Source organism: Cherax quadricarinatus, chromosome 21 (assembly GCF_038502225.1).
Source record: "Cherax quadricarinatus isolate ZL_2023a chromosome 21, ASM3850222v1, whole genome shotgun sequence".
Lineage (NCBI taxonomy): Eukaryota > Metazoa > Arthropoda > Malacostraca > Decapoda > Parastacidae > Cherax > Cherax quadricarinatus.
In genome coordinates this window covers 22,656,448-22,673,910 of record NC_091312.1, presented here as the reverse complement: position 1 = coordinate 22,673,910, position 17,463 = coordinate 22,656,448, and the positions used below count along the sequence as shown (strand labels likewise).

The 17,463-nt window shown below is 45.4% G+C and overlaps 1 protein-coding gene across 21 annotated transcripts in view; it reads left to right on the top strand.

Annotated features, from left to right (window-relative positions):
• bru1 (bruno 1) overlaps positions 1-17,463 on the top strand; it is a 507,347-nt gene that overhangs the window by 36,932 nt on the left and 452,952 nt on the right. Inside the window, exon 1 of one of the 21 annotated variants that reach the window (XM_070087301.1) lies at positions 10,548-10,568. The exons of the other annotated variants lie outside the window; for them this stretch is intronic. The gene's annotated coding sequence lies outside the window, so the exon portion shown is untranslated. Of the gene's footprint in view, positions 1-10,547; positions 10,569-17,463 lie in introns of those variants that run through there. 21 annotated transcript variants of the gene reach the window in all.

Sequence of the window (17,463 nt, the reverse complement as noted above, 5' to 3'; positions counted from 1 at the left end):
TGTAGCCTGGTAGTGTGAGGCACCGTGCCTCACCACCCTAGCTTGTAGCCTGGTAGTGTGAGGCACAGTGCCTCACCACCTTAGCTTGTAGCCTGGTAGTGTGAGGCACCGTGCCTCACCACCTTAGCTTGTAGCCTGGTAGTGTGAGGCACCGTGCCTCACCACCTTAGCTTGTAGCCTGGTAGTGTGAGGCACCGTGCCTCACCACCTTAGCTTGTAGCCTGGTAGTGTGAGGCACCGTGCCTCACCACCTTAGCTTGTAGCCTGGTAGTGTGAGGCACCGTGCCTCACCACCCTAGTTGGTAGCCTTCACCAGTGTGTGCAATATTGAGCACAACAAGTGGCCTTTACTGTAGTGAGGCTGGCGCCGTGCTGCTCCCAGACCCGGGGATCAGCCAGCACAGGCAGCCTCTTGTGGGTGGTGGCGGCGGCGACACACTGACACACTCCTCAGTCCTCGCACACTCGTGGCAGCCGCCGCCACCCCCGCCGCTATCACCGCCCACCGTGTCTTTCCTGCCCACGTCCCTCACTGCCGCAGCCAGTGCTCCCTCTTACCCTCTCTAGCTCGCCGTCCCTACCCTCGCCCACGCAGTCGCACTTACCTAAGACGACCTCGTCCTGTATCATGTCTTATGTCTGGTAGGAAACTCCAGGTGTCCCGTAGCTCGATTTCTAGTGCACTTGGCTCTCACACTGAGGTCCGGTGGTCGATCCCCAGTGTGGGTGGAAACATTAAGACGTTTCCTTAAGGCACCTGCTATCCATGTTCACCTATCAGTAAAATAAGTACCTGGGTGTTAGTCGACTGACGTGGGTTCCATCCTGGGGACAAAACTGACCTTATTTGTCCGAAATGCTCTGCATAACAAGGGGCTTTTTGTACAGTAGTATGTCATTGATGTCAGCTAGACCTGTATACCTTGTACATGTTGTAGAAATTTATTATTATTATTAAGGCTTTATCAAACCTGATAATGAAGAATACCTAACTTTCTCCTTGTTTAGACGATCGTGTTTAACCGGGCTGTTCTTACCATCGTCCTGCCCTCTCTTGTCCATACAAAATAACTGGATATATCAGCAGTGTGCTTCTGTACTATTCTAGACGAAGGCTCCTGTGTTGGAACGAAAGCCAGCTGTGTTTCCAGGTATTACACCATCACATAGGAAGGTGTCGTACACCTGGTAATGACCTGGTTACACAGTGCGGAGACAAGCTCACTGTTTCCCTTTCCCTCAAACAGGATGAGAGGCTCATACATGTTGAAATCTGTCAGTCTGAGCTAGGAGATTTCTGCTTGCTGCCGCAGGACGCGTGGGGGGTAGGTACTACCTGGAGGTTACCTGGAGGTCATTCCGGGGATCAACGCCCCCCGCGGCCCGGTCCATGGCCAGGCCTCCCGGTGGATCAGGGCCTGATCAACCAGGCTGTTACTGCTGGCCGCACGCAGTCCAACGTACGAGCCATAGCCCGGCTGATCCGGCACTGACTTTAGGTATCTGTCCAGCTCTCTTGAAGGCAGCCAGGGGTTTATTGGCAATTCCCCTAATGCTTGATGGGAGGCTGTTGAACAGTCTTGGGCCCCGGACACTTAGGGTGTTTTTCCTTAGTGTACCAGTGGCGCCCCTACTTTTAACTAGGGGCATTTTGCATCGCCTGCCCAGTCTTTTACTTTCGTAGGGAGTGATTTCTGTGTGCAGATTTGTGACCATTCCTTCCAGGATTTTCCAAGTGTAGATTATGATACATCTCCCTCCTGCGTTCCAACGAGTACAAGTACTAGGAGTGGGTTTCCCCCCCCCTCTCATTCTGTGAGTAGCTTTACCTGAGGCTTTCATGCTTTCACCAGAGATGGAACCACGTTGCAGCATGACATCTGCAGTGCATTTTTTGCTGTTACCAGGAAGCGACTACAAAAGGCCTACGGTGTCCGCTGAGCGTAGGATATTTAACCCTGTAACTTGGGGTTGTGAGCCTAGTTCTGCGGGTCGTCCCGGGTGTCAGCTGAGCCTGGTCTAGGTCTGGACCGCGGGGGGGGGGGGCACACCACCCCAAACCACCCCCGATATCGCCGCCAAGTAATCACCTTTGAGGTGGTTGTGGTGGAGGAAGGTAGCATTGTTACCAGACTCTACACTGGCTGACAGTTACCAGGCGCAACACTGCCTGAGAGCCTCAGACAACAGTGTTGCCAAAACCTACAATGAGAGGCTGAGCCAGTACAGTGTTATCAGACGCTACATTGAGAGGCTAGTTTACACCCCTCGCAGGTGGAGACAGGATACCAGTTTACTGATTATCTCAGTCACATCGTTCTCATTTTTTTTTACCACTAATAAATATTAATGTACAAAAACTCACAAGTATCCCACAATTTTGAGAGAACACATTGAAAGAGGTTTCAGTTCCAGGTGGACCATTATCAGGTTCTAGCCGCACTGACTTGTTCAGCACTTAAATACAGGTGCAGTTTTTTTTTATATCTAAATAATAGTTCTCGTACAGAGGTTGGCAAGATTGTGCTGGAACAGCATCCACTCCAGGTATACACTTGATTAACGTTCACCTCTTATGGATGTTCATTTTCAACTTTGAACACCTGGATGAACATTCAGAACTTTGTTGCTTCCATGCCCTCTTTTCTACTCCTCTTCCTCCTCCTCCTCTTCCTCCTCCTCTTCCTCCTCCTCCTCCTCCACTTATTCCTCTTACTCCTCCCCCTCCCACAGTGTACACTCAGTAGATTTCTCCAGTAAATGAAGAAGGTCAGTGTTGGAGGTGTAGGCGGATCTGGTGACCTAGTTGAATGTTGTACTTGTGCATGTGTGAGGCTGGACGCACCTCCCCGCTGCTGCTGTGTGAGGCTGTGCACACAGGGTGCTGCTGCTGTATCACACAGTATGGAGTAATATTTAGCTGCGTCTTGTGATCTAGCCTGTTGTCTGTCTTGCTTTTGATCATTTTTTAAGTATTTTTTTAAAGTTGATAGTAATAGTTTTTGTCGTTGCCAGCAGTGATGGTTTCGTCGCTGTCTGTGATAAGAATGTGTTAGTGTGTCCTTCAGTAATGTTTTTGTCGCTGCTCTGGTGTTAAAAATATTTTTGTCAGGGCCATTAAAGCATTCAGACTACCGGGAACGCCTCATAGAACGGGATATGTACTCTCTGGACCTGGTTCAGGACCTGGCCGTGGGAGGGGGGGGCGTTGACTCCTGGAATCTTCTACCGGTAACTTTCAGGTGACCACCAATACTCTCACCGCAACAAGTCACCACCATAAACAACAAAACCAACAATAACAGCATTGCCAATACTGTCTCCATCACCAGATTGTTTTCATGTTACTCTTTGCTTTATCCTAATCCTCTAATCTCTCTTCATTTTTTTCCTTATCTGTCTTTAATTCTCATTTTCCCTATATCCTCGTTTCGTTTTTCTCATTTTATTTTCATCTTCCTTTCATCCTCCTGTCCACATTCTCCTTTAATCATTATCTTCTTTTTCTCATCTTTATTTTCATCTTACTTTCCTCGTCTTCAGTCTCATTTTTCTCCTTATCTGCCGTTTGTTCTCATCCTCCTCCACCTCCTCCTTATCCACCTTTGTTTATTTTTCTCTTCTCATCCACTTTTCTTTCAACTCCTCTTCTCTTCCTCCTCCTCTTCCTTATCTTCTTCCTTCTTCCTTCTCTTCTTCCTTCTCTTCTTCCTTCTCTTCTTCCTTCTCTTCTTCCTTCTCTTCTTCCTTCTCTTCTTCCTTCTCTTCTTCCTTCTCCTCCTCCTCCTCCTCCTCCTCCTCCTCCTCCTCCTCCTCCTGGACTGATGATGGTGCCTCAGTTTCGAAACACAAAAGCTCTGGAGGTAAAACCCTTAATGAAACAATTGCAGACTTTGCACATCGTTATTTCAGCAGGAAAATAGGTTCTCAGGATCGAAGGATAGGCTGGTGGGTCAATTTTTTTTTATTACAAGATAGGCACTTCCAGACATGGGAAATAAGCTTTTCTTGCCTAGACAAAGGTGTCTTGGTGAAAGGGGGAGAGGGGTGGTAATGTTACTCTCAGGAAGGATGGTGGGAAGGATATCAGTCAAAACAGTCAACTTGGGGATGAACATCAGTCAAAATAGTCAATTTGGGGGATGGGCTTCGTCAAAACAGTCAAATTGAGAACTCTGCCAGTGTGAGGAATGACCTGTGTTGTCCTACTGTCTGGGGTCATGACTGAGACAATATGTCAGGACAAAGGTCAGTCCTCACTCTAAGGTGACTACCTAATTTTAAAGGAAAATAACGTATGCGCTTGTGTGTTGGCAGGTCCAAATTATAGTTCCTAGCTCCTGCCTCTTGTGTGTGTGTTTATTCACTTACTTGTAGTTGCAGGGGTTAGTCTCTGCTCCTGGCCCCGCCTCTTGTGTCCTTTGGTCCCAAATCTGCACACAGAAATCACTCCCTACGAAAGTAAAAGACTGGGCAGGCGATGCAAAATGCCCCCAATAAAAAGTAGGGGCGCCATTGGTACACTAAGGGAAAACACCATAAGTGTCCGGGGCCCAAAACTGTTCAACAGCATCCCATCAAGCATTAGGGGAATTGCCAATAAACCCCTGGCTGCCTTCAAGAGAGAGCTGGATAGATACCTAAAGTCAGTGCCGGATCAGCCGGGCTGTGGCTCGTACGTTGGACTGCGTGCGGCCAGCAGTAACAGCCTAGTTGATCAGGCCCTGATCCATCGGGAGGCCTGGTCATGGACCGGGCCGCGGGGGCGTTGATCCCCGGAATAACCTCCAGGTAACCTAGACTCCTGGGCTGTCTTATTTTTTCGTTCAGGTAAAGTGTGTGTGTGAGTGTGTGTGTGAGAGTGAGAGAGAATACGGTTTAAACGTTATTCCACAATAGGAAAAGATTTGAAACATTCTCTTAGGCGACAAGGGAAGACTGACAGGCAAACAGCGGGAAGATTTGTACCCTGGGAGCGAGGAGAGTGAGGACAGGTGGAAGTGACACACACGGGGTGAGGGAACACCAGGGAGGAGAGCCAGTGCCACAAGGAGAGAGGAAAGTGACACGGACTCATGAGAGGGGAGGCGAGAACCAGCCGCATGGAGGAAGGTGCCACTGTCCACCCAAGGCGGTTGAGAGCCAGTGTCACACGGAGGAGGAAAGTTCCACAGGCGTATTAGGTGCAGAGCTAGTCACAGAGAGGGAGGAAAGTGTCATTGATATGTGGGGTGAAGAGCCAGTATCACAAACTGACGCACGAGGTTCAGTGAGAAATATTGACAAGTGTTTGGAGGGTTAAGAGGCAGGAAGCTTAGCGCTTCTTTTTGATTATAATAATAAGAGGCAGGAAAATAACACTGGCACGAAGTTTCTAAGAGTGGATATGGCACTGGCCCTGAAGTGCCGGAGCCACTAACGCAGCGACATGAAATTAAGTGTTGACCCCAACAAGTACAACTAGGAGAGTACAGACTCGAGGTGGAGCCCAGACAGCAGTGGACTGTATCTGATCTGGCTCCACCAGGAAATGCTTCCAGGGATCATCGTCTTTGCAACTCAATCCCTGACAGGAATAATGGCCTGTCAGACTGTTGGTGCTCGCAGTTTAATGTTTTATAGCCTGGGTGATTAGGAACGGGTCGTAGAAACTTTTAGAAGTTTTTTAATTTTATGTGAATGCACAGGTAATTGCTCTTTTTTTTTTCTCAAGTCAGGGTATTGGTCATTTTTTAGACCCAATTCAAATTTTTGAGTCTGTTCTTACTGGACTTGCATAACCCATGCTTTTTATTATTACTGTTTTCACCATCTACTGTGCCTCCTATTATCATAAGTTATTTCAATGTGCAAATTTTAAACTACATTCGCGAGTATTTTTCAGGTGTATATTATAAGTTTCTCTCCTGCACTCCAGAAAGTACAGTGTGAGGAGTGTGAATGAATGCGAATATATTCAGAATATATCGCAGTTTACAGTTGCTGCTATCACAACAATACAGCAGTATAAAGAGAAGTGACAAAGAGTATATGATCATTGACACTTCATCTATTCTTTGGTAAGTTCTTGTTATCCAACCTCTTATTTTTCTTGTAGTTGTGTTAATGACAGTTTAAACTTACAACATGGCTACTCCCACTCTTCAGTGTGGGCTCTTTTGCTTTCTGTCTCAGCTATGGTTTCTTTATTTTTTTCCATAACATGAGGGCTAAAATCTGTTTTCGCTGGCCTCCATATTTCTATGGCTTGTTCCAACACTGTTTTCATCTGAGAGGTTTGCTGTGAGCGTGATTGGGTCTCTCTCTCTCATAAACATGTGACCGTTCACAAAAGATTAGGATGAGACATAGTGGGGTGAGGACAGTATCCTAAAGTAAACATATTTTGAAATTGGAAGTCATCTTCAGTATTTTTCTAGCTGGTTCGATTTCTTAAATTGTTGTCTTTGTAAGTAAGCATTACGAAGATGTGATGAAGGGAGTATGAGGAAGTATTGTGAGGTAGAATATAAGGCAACACATTAAGGGGGAAGTATGAGGTAAGAGCGTATAGGAGAATGGGGGGTGGCAGTGTGAGGGGTGGGGGTAAAGTATCAAGTAGTATAGAAGAATGTGAGGCAGTGGGGGAGTTGGGGAAGCATGAGCATGCTGAAGGACGGTAATAAGACTCCAACAGACGGCATTATCGCCCAAGAGACCTCACATCAGTACTTAACGTGAAGACTACTTCCTAATCTCTGAAGGAGTTAAATTGGTTTCTTTGTTGAAAGAGGTTTAGTGCTGGTATCTGTCGCTGGCGCTGCAAAGAAACTGTTCTGGAACGCAGTCCAGCGGTGTGTCTATAAAGTCCTGGAACGCAGTCCAGAGGTGTGTCTAAAGTCCTGGAACGCAGTCCAGAGGTGTGTCTGAAGTCCTGGAACACAATAGTGTATCCACAAACCTGAAACAAGACTCTCCTAGGCTCGGGTTCGCAGAGCGCCGCCAGCAACCCCACAGTACGACAATCCAGTGCTAGATCTGTAAATTTATGTGATTCGTTTTGTATTGCGCGGAATATTCAAAGGATGGATGGCGGTGCGTGCAAAATTGTGTGGCTTTGAAGGTGAATGGTTGGCATATTAGAGAGAGAGAATGGGAGGGAGAGAGCAAGAGGACAGCGTGACTCGAGCTTCTATACTACAAGACGGGCAGAAAGCAGCAAGTTCACTCTGGCTGTACCCTTCTCCAGAACATCACTTCATCTGAGACCATTTATCCCCAGGATGACTCTATGGAACACATTCGTACAGCATTATGATGTCAACGAGATAGTCAGTTGATGAAATGAAAATGCTGGCCCACAGATGGCTCCAATTTCATCCTGTTCCCTACTTGTATGTTTCATAACAATAAAAATACTTTCAAATGAGATGTAGGTAACAGCTCTTAGCTTGTCAATAAAGTTAGGAATCCTTAACCTGTAAATAGCTTGTCAATAAAGCTGTCAATAAGCTGTCAATAGCTTGTCAATAAAACTGTCCTCTCCAACCTTCACGACTCCACCTCACCCCTGGTATGATACTGTCCTCTCCAACCTTCACGACTCCACCTCACCCCTGGTATGATATTGTCCTCTCCAACCTTCACGACTCCACCTCACCCCTGGTATGACGCTGTCCTCTCCAGCCTTCACGACTCCACCTCACCCCTGGTATGACACTGTCCTCTCCAACCTTCACGACTCCACCTCACCCCTGGTATGATACTGTCCTCTCCAACCTTCACGACTCCACCTCACCCCTGGTATGACACTGTCCTCTCCAACCTTCACGACTCCACCTCACCCCTGGTATGACACTGTCCTCTCCAACCTTCACGACTGCACCTCACCCCTGGTATGACACTGTCCTCTCCAACCTTCACGATTCCACCTCACCCCTGGTATGATACTGTCCTTTCTAACCTTCACGACTCCACCTCCACTAAGTTCTTGAACTTCATTAAAGGGAACAAAATGTTTCAGCGCCCTCCTTTCACACATAAAGGGAATTACCAACAGACGCCTAGCTGTCTTCAAGAGGGAACGTGATAAGTTCCTCAAGCCAGTTCCTGTGGTGCCCACTTTGGACTGCGTGCAGCCAGCAACAAAAGCCTGATTGATGAGGTCATTAACCAGGAAGAGTGGTCTGGGAGTACTGGTCTGGGACCGGGCTGCGGGGTCTGAGCCCGAGTCGAAAACAGATAATGCTTGTATCTGTGAGATTTTATCGATTTGCAAGGGTTTATTCACGGCTTCTGGCCTGGCTGCTTGGACTATATTTGTTAGGTGTGAGGTAATCCGGATAAATAGCCAACGTTTCACTGATGGCGTTTGTTGAGAGCATCAGTGGTGAATCCGCTAGCAGTGTGTCTGATTGGGGTCAGATTCATAACTGAACTGGTGGCCCCTACGTATTGACCAGAGTTACTAAATCCTGTTCTCTTTGTGAAGAAGACTTTTTTGTATGTTATATATTCTGTCTACTTTGTTTATATAATTTTGCAAAAACTCATCAGCACCATTATTTTTTTTTTTTTTTAAATTTTCTGACTTGAGATGTTTTTTATCACTGAAGGAGAATGGGAGGTCATATCCTCATTACTAAGTATTGACATGTTATGGTTCGGTGACGGAGAGGAGAAAGAAGAGTGAAGGAAGGATGGATAGTCAGTGGGATGCTGACCATCACCGTGGGTGATAGCATCCCACTGACTATCCCTCCTGATGATCCTGGATGAGTCTCATCCAAGCTATGATTAACAGTTGGAAGACATGTGGCGTTGATAACTTGAGAGTTCAGTAGGTGAGTACTGTATTCCTCGTCAGTAACATTATCCCTAGTTCCTGCTATACTGGAATCTTAAAATGTATAAGAGAATTAATACAGAAATAGAGTAATTGTGTATTGTATTTCTGTAACTTGGTTATCTCTGTAAACTACTGTAGTTTTTGACTAGGCTCTTAATATCTCCTTTTAACATGGATCCATAAATTTCTCTTTCCTATGTCTTGTCACTACTATAATTATAAATTTTATTGTTATTACTTTAGGAAAGGTTAATTATACGTATTATGTTCTTAAGTTTACCAGTGTTATAGAAGCTGGTTAAGTGAAACAAAAGTTATTGTAATTAAAAAATAAGCATGGTGGACTTCCGAAGCCCATTACAGAGAATGAGTAATTAGCGACTAATTAGTGATTAAGTAATTAAGCCAGACTGGAAGTCGTGGCATTCCACACACGTGATTAGACATCCTGGGCCTTCTCATACTTAACCCACACATAGGAGACAGGTTTACTACGACATTTCGGTCCGACTTGGACCATTCACGGTCACACTGACAATGTTAGTGTGACTGAATGGTCCAAATGGACCGAAACGTCGTCGTAAGCTCTTCTCTCCTATGTACGCTTGTTTGTGTATTGTTCCAGTCACGGTATTGTGCCTTCTTGTTCTTTCTTCTTATACTTCTAAAATTTATTCATAATATACAGAACTAATAAATACCAATAAATATATGTTCATTCCTCCTAACACTGTGTATGGTGTTCTCTACCACTTACTCGTATAGTTGGTTCCACTTACCTCCTGGACGCTGAGACCAGAGTATTACCTAATTTCATCTGTGTTCAGCTGTCATCAGTGCTCCCTGCCTCCTTCCCCTCGTGTTTTATATAATGTACGTGGTAAAAGTGGAGGAGGGAAGGATGGTATCAGCTGCAGCACCGGGGGGAAGGATGGTATCAGCTGCAGCACCGGGGGGGAAGGATGGTATCAGCTGCAGCACCGGGGGGGAAGGATGGTATCAGCTGCAGCACAGGGAGGAAGGATGGTATCAGCTGCAGCACCGGGGGGAAGGATGGTATCAGCTGCAGCACCGGGGGGGAGGATGGTATCAGCTGTAGCACAGGGGGGAAGGATGGTATCAGCTGCAGCACCGGGGGGAAGGATGGTATAAGCTGCAGCACAAGGCGGGAGGGATGGTATCAGCTGCAGCACAAGGCGGGAGGGATGGTATCAGCTGCAGCACAAGGCGGGAGGGATGGTATCAGCTGCAGCACAAGGCGGGAGGGATGGTATCAGCTGCAGCACAAGGCGGGAGGGATGGTATCAGCTGGAGCACAGGGCGGGAGGGATGGTATCAGCTACAGCACAGGGCGGGAGGGATAGTATCAGCTACAGCACAAGGCGGGAGGGATAGTATCAGCTACAGCACAGGGGATATGATGGTATCAGCTGCAGCACAAGTGCTGTGCTACACAAAGTTGACCGCTGGTGTACCGCCTAGTCCTGGGTCTCTCTGCTTTAACTCTCCATGCAAGTCAATGACTGATGTGTGACTTGTTGTCTACCTGGTATCGATTCCGGGGTTCAGTCCCCGCGACCCGGTCCCACAGCTCGTGCATGATCTGATCAATCGGCCCATTAATTCTAGCAGCAATGGTTCTGTAATGAGATGTAATCCACCTTTTTACTTAATGCGCGCGCTCTCTTTTCAGGTATGTGTTGAGGGTCAGTGATCGTGTGTGTGACGATGGTCAGTCACAGTGAGTACCATATATTGCTTTTGTTTATTTGCTTTTAACTCCGTAATATATAACCTGTGCACCTAACTGGTAGTTAATATGGTGCAGTTATATATTGTCAGGTGTTTAGAACACATGATCAAGACGGTAGTGAGTGTTCTTAACATTGTATCATTTATAATTATCCACGGCGGACTGGAATGTTTGATTTCTCGTACGTGTGTATGTGAATCGTTGCATCCACGGTGTTGTTGCTTATTCGTAATGTCGATAGAACCTGGAAACTGGCCTTAGGTATAATTTGTGTGGGTGCATAGGTAACAGGTTGCTAAGCATTCAGCGATACATACTTTAGCTGACACTTGCGTAATGGTTGTGCTTAATGGTTGTACTCGCCTTGTGCTTGGAGGGGTCGTACCACAGCATTTGACCCTGCCTAACTCTCGCCTTCATCTAGCGTGGTTACGATCACTGTGACTGAAGAAGAACTTGGCAGCGCTCTTGTCATCTGTACATGGCAGTGAATGTTTCGCTTGGCAACATTCACTTGTCACCGTCGAGCCATTATCCTCTGCCATTCAGCATTATTTACTCTCTAAAATGTGGGGATGATGGTGGTAGCCTAGCGCGGATCCCAGCACCATTAGTGAGGTGTGTGTGTGTGTGTGTGTGTATGTGTGTGTGTGTGTGTGTGTGTGTGTGTGTGTGTGTGTGTGTGTGTGTGTGTGTACGTTCTTATTTTTGGTAGCAGGGGTTAAGTCTCACCTTCTGGTCCTGCCCCTTAAGCTAACCTGTACTGGGTTCACACTCTTCTGGAGTTGTGAACCATATCTTAACTGTTCTCAAAGCTGTGTATGGGTCCTGCCCCCTACCACTTCGCTGTCTGGTTCATTTCATTTCTTAACCACTCTGAGGCTGTGGTATTATTTCCTGACATCCCCGTTACTCTTCTGTTTTTAGCTTCCAGCGCTGTCTTCGGGGTACCTGTTTCCGCCTATCGAAAAGCCTGTCCTTTCATTTCCTCTCGGTAATTTGTACATCGTTATCATGTAACCTCTGGTCGTTCTGCTTTCTAATGTCGGTGTTCTGCTCTTTTAGCCTTTCCTCATAATTCATGCCATTAACTTAGGGACTAGTCTCGTTGTAAAACTGCACATTTTTTTTAAAGTTCTCGACATGTTTGATCAGGTCTGATATACTGTACCCTTGAGTTTTCAGCGCTCTTGTGCCATCGCAGTTCTGCTTGAAGCCGGGCTTTCATGTTAACTTCCTGGTTAAAAAGAATGTTTATGGAGGCGGTATGCAGACCCACGTAGCCATCACAACCATGTTGATCTGGCACTTGTAACAAGCTGTCCAGCTTCTTGAAGACGTCTGCCTTCCTTCTGGTAGTATTTTTGATATTTACTGGTAATATGTTGGATTCTTGGATCTAGGATGTTGACACAGTGCTCACCAGTTGTACCACCTATCACCTCTCCCTTTCCCCAGCTCTTTATCAGGTTAATTCTACTTGCTCTTTTCTCACCCATATCTTTCAGTCCAATAAACTGCTACTAGACGTATTCTCCAGACAAATGCCCTTAAAAAATGCAAGTTAGAGACATGCTCGCTCACACACCAAGTGAAAATGAATTACTGAATTTCTCAAAAGACGAATATTTACTGAAGAATGTAAAGAAACATTGGTTAAAGAAATGGACAACACTGAGCTAAAACTAAATACATCATACAGTGGCCGGGAAAAGCAGAGTAAACAACAAAAATATGAAACCTTCTCATAAGAAAATCCAAGGGGATAAATAAATCTAGTATTGGTTCTTGTTTAAAGGAGATGCAACTTATGAACTTACATTTACGAAAATAAAGAAACGAGTAAGACATAGGTCCGTGTTCAGTGAGAGATTAATAAGACTAAAGAATGACAATTCCAGTTTGTCATGGACATGTCTCATAACTCTGCCACGTCACCAGTGTTGTACTGGTATCTTCAATTTCGAAAATGCCATTGATAGCAGGCCTAGGCACTCTGCTCCAGGCCTAGGTACTTTGCCCAGGCCCGGATTTGGCGAACTCCACATTCATTAGCATTTGTGAGAACCCACTATCCAATGATCACTAATTCCAGGCATCCTTGTCAGTCTGTCCCCTTCATTATTAATAATAATGGCACCTTTCCATGTCAGAAAGGTGAATGATGCGTGCATTGTTTGTATTACGAGTCCTGTACCTGGAGTATACCTGGAGGGTGTTCCGAGGGGTCAGCGCCCCCACTGCGAGGTCCATGACCAGGCCTCCCGGTGTTCCCGAATTATGTTGTCTAAGGACATTAACGTTTAACCCTTTCCGCTTTAGCGGTTAGTTTGATGGCGATAATATAATAATATTGTTGAACATTAAAATGGTATAAAATACCGACAGATTGTTAGGTAAGACACACATGCAACAGTTAGGTATCTTTATTTCGAAACGTTTCGCCTACACAGTAGGCTTCTTCAGTCGAGTACAGAAAAGTTGATAGAAGCAGAAGATACTTGAAGACGATGTAATCAGTCCATCACCCTTAAATTTTTGAGGTGGTCAGTCCCTCAGTCTGGAGAAGAGCATTGTTCCGTTGTCTGAAACAATAATATTGTTGTTCGCTCCTTAAATATTCCATGAAAAAGTGTACACACCAGTCAGCACCAGACGAGTCTTGCCCATGGCTCAGAGAGTAGAGAAACTCTCGAAACTCTTCATAGGTATATCAAACACAAGTCATTCCACAGTCACTCAAGCTGTGGGTACAGCCCCACCTGCGGTCAGAGAGTCGTAAAACTCCGGATCGACGCGTTATCCACTCGGCCAGTTGGCTACCTGGTTACCTGGAGGTTATTCCGGGGATCAACGCCCCCGCGGCCCGGTCCATGACCAGGCCTCCCGATGGATCAGGGCCTGATCAACTAGGCTGTTACTGCTGGCCGCACGCAGTCCAACGTACGAGCCACAGCCCGGCTGATCCGGCACTGACTTTAGGTATCTGTCCAGCTCTCTCTTGAAGGCAGCCAGGGGTTTATTGGTAATTCCCCTAATGCTTGATGGGAGGCTGTTGAACAGTTTTGGGCTCCGGACACTTATGGTGTTTTCCCTTAGTGTACCAATGGCGCCCCTACTTTTTATTGGGGGCATTTTGCATCGCCTGCCCAGTCTTTTACTTCCGTAGGGAGTGATTTCTGTGTGCAGATTTGGGACCATTCCTTCCAAGATTTTCCAAGTGTAGATTATGATATATCTCTCCCTCCTGCGTTCCAACGAGTACAAGTCAAGTGCTTCCAAGCGTTCCCAGTAGTTAAGGTGCTTGACAGAACTTATACGTGCAGTAAAGGATCTCTGTACACTCTCTAGATCTGCGATTTCACCTGCTTTGAATGGAGATGTTAATGTACAGCAGTATTCCAGCCTAGAGAGAACAAGTGATTTGAAAAGGATCATCATGGGCTACAATAAGATTTATCCAACTAGGTATATTTATACACCATACGAAGGTTAGCATAGGCACCACTGTGACCACAATTACAAGTTTTTACAGAGGAATTTCCCGCCAACTTCTGTGATCACAGTGGTGCCTATGCTAACCTTCCTATGGTGTATAAATATACCTAGTTGGATGAATCTTATTGTAGCCAGCTGGCCCAGTGGATAACGCGTCGGTCTGGAGTTTTACGACTCGGACCCTGGGTTCAAGCCCCACCCTTGGTATGGTTTGTTTGCAATCGTGTCACTACGATTTCGTGAGTTATGGATTCAGCCCCACCCCACAGTAGTGGCAGTAAAACATACAAAAATTGTAGACCGATAGCACTGATGTCTCGCATCTTCAGAATCTTCGAAAGAGTTTTATGAAAAAAGATTCGAAACTCCTCGATTCATAAAAATTGCACAAACCACTCACTGTAGGGAAAGAGTAATGTCAGGAATGATAATGTCAGGTCAGTGATCATAACAGTATTATTATGACACAATGAAAATGATAGGCTAGATAACTAGAATATTAAAAACAAGAGATTCCAAGCCAGTGATGAAATTCTATTCTCTAGACTGTAATGTTACTGTATCCCTACAGCTCCGTTCAGGGTAAGCTAAATTACGGATTTGGTGACAGAGAACCTTAAATGCCTGTAAATTCAGTCAAGCGCCTAAATTATTGGGAACGGTTGAACTCTTGGAACTGTGGTAATAAAGATGCATCATAAGTGACAACCCGCACTTAAGAGGAGAAACTTTGACGATGTTTCAGTCCATCCTGGACAAAGGTCTGGGATGGACCCAAACTCGTGATAAGGTTTCTCTCTTAACTGGGTTATTTATGAATGTTTCCACCTACAGTATTTTTTACTTTTATTCTATATACAGCATCATTTACACCTGGAAAATTTTGGAGAGATTGAAAATCATGGAAATCACTTCTTGGGTAAGCAAGAGGCTCGACAGAGAGGCTCTACAACGAAAAGTAGACGCAACGAGTACACTGTTAATTTAATGTATGTAAAAAGACTAAGCCTTTTCAACATCTCCCTTCATACATGTGGGTAATTACCAGCAAATCTCTGGCTATCTTCAAGAGAGAACTTGTTAAGTTTCGCCTGACAGTTCCTGATAAGCCGAGCTCTGGTGCATATGTTGCTGCCTGCGGGTAGCAGCAACTTCCTGGTTGTTCAGGCTATCAACCAGTAAGTCTGGTCTCGGGCAGGGCTATGGAGGGCAGTGACCCCCCGAAATCGTCTTCAGAAAACCTCTTCAGGAACTTTACATTCAGGGACCAGGTCATCGAGTATCTTCCATGTATATATTATGGGCTCTCTCTCCTCTTACAAAGAGAACAATACAACTGCTTTGAGGCATTCCCGGTAGTTTTGATGTTTTAGTGAGTCCAGGCGGGCAGTATACGTACGACCTTTGTGTATTTTCCAGCTCGGCTATCTCTCCTGCCTTGAAAGGCGCTGTGAGTAGAGAACACTACTCAAGTCATACGATTACCATTGATTTGAGAAGTATAATGCTGGACGTTGCTGCTGCTGCTTTGGGAGTTCTCATAATCTACCCTCTAGTTTACCTGGTCTCTGGTGGATTTACCTTACTGTGTTTTTTGCAAGTGACAGATCTGACATAATTATTCCGAAGTCTTTGACCTATTCCTTACGATCTTTATCTCTTTTCACTTGGTATACTGTACTTGATTTTTTATTCTTCCCATACCTCAGCAGTTATAATTTGTAACCGTTAAACATCGTGTTATTTTCATTTGTCAGTTTGAAGATTTTGTTGATATCTGTAATTTGTTTGTATTTTACTGAGGTGACTTTAGAAATCTGAATATTCAGTTCTTTTCCTGTCGTATTTGGTGGCTGATGGTGTACTGGTGGTGATGATAGTGGTGGTGGTGCATGTGTGCTGGTGGTAGTGGTTGTTGCATGTGTGCTGGTGGTAGTGGTGTTTGTTGCATGTGTGCTGCTGGTGGTGGTGGTGGTTTAAACACACCTCTGGGGGCGCTCGGATACAAAGCTGACATGTCCTCCTGAACGATGATTGATGCAGCCTCAGGAAAACCTGGGATACATGAAATGGCTATTTGATGGAGAACTATCGACGTTGTGGTGATGTATGAAGCAACACTGAGAGAATGTTGTGTGTGCACGGGTGCAGATGATTCACAAGACAGTGTGTTATCTGTCACATGCTCGTCGTCGTGATGTATGGACCAGCAGTGAGATAACACTTGTTTTCACTGTTGACGTGTAGAGACGGTTCACAAGACTTTGTTGTAATGTATGGCGGAGCATTGAAATAAGACATTGTGTGTTGACATACTCTCCTATATATACTCAGCTTTGTGGTTGTTGCAGGGATCGAGTCACAGCTCCTGGCCCCGCCTCTTCGCTGGTTCCTACTAAATCCACTTTCTCCTGGCTTCAAGAGTCTTATCGTATCCTATCGTAGGTGTATAGGTACTCTGCTACTCGCTCCACTCCTGTACTACAGAAGCAGCACAAAGGGAACAAGCAGTCCAGGCTGTTGCAAGAAACCACAGATATTCAACACATCCAAAAAGACCAAGTTGACAACCATCCGTAATTGAACCATATATCACAGGAGGTTAATACACTGACGGTGAAAGTGAAATGGACTTAATTCTTAAAAAAAAATATAAATCAGTGTTCAGAAGTCTGCTAAGCAAAATCAGGATGGAGAATGGAGAATTTATTATCTCTACATGTCATACAAAGGATATAGCTGACAGAAACACGAATCCCGGGGAATTTGAAGAAAAAATATAAAACATGCCCACTCCTGCAGAAGTACAAAATACCACTAGCACGAACACTCGGTATCCTTCGGAAAACACTTATTAAGGTCTTGGTGCGGAGATAGTTCCTCTGCATAATGGAGGCAATAGAAAGCTGGCAAAAAATATATATAGGACAGTAGCCAACGGCGCACATCATAAAAGCTTTTGAAAGTGAGATGTGACGCCAACAAACTTTGTGAAGGCCTAGTCCCGGTAAAAGACAAGGGTGCCGTAGGCAAAATAGAACACTGTATCAACATTCTTGGTCCCAGATTGTTCAGCATATTACCAGAAGATATCAGAAACAAGTATAGAAATCTTCAAGGAAAAAACTGGACGAGTATCTCTACCAAATACCAGATCAACTAGGTTGTGGTGGATATGTGGGACAACGGGTCGCCAACAGCAACAGCCTGGTTGACAAGGCAAGCACCAGACAAGCCTGGCCCAGGGCCGGGATGCAGTAGAAAAACTCGCGAAACTCTTCAAAGGTATATCACGGGTAAGCATGACCTGCACAGCTCAAATGGATTTAGAATAAGATCGTGCTTGTTGTAGACAGCCTGTACTGTCTGCACAGCTTAGTTCATA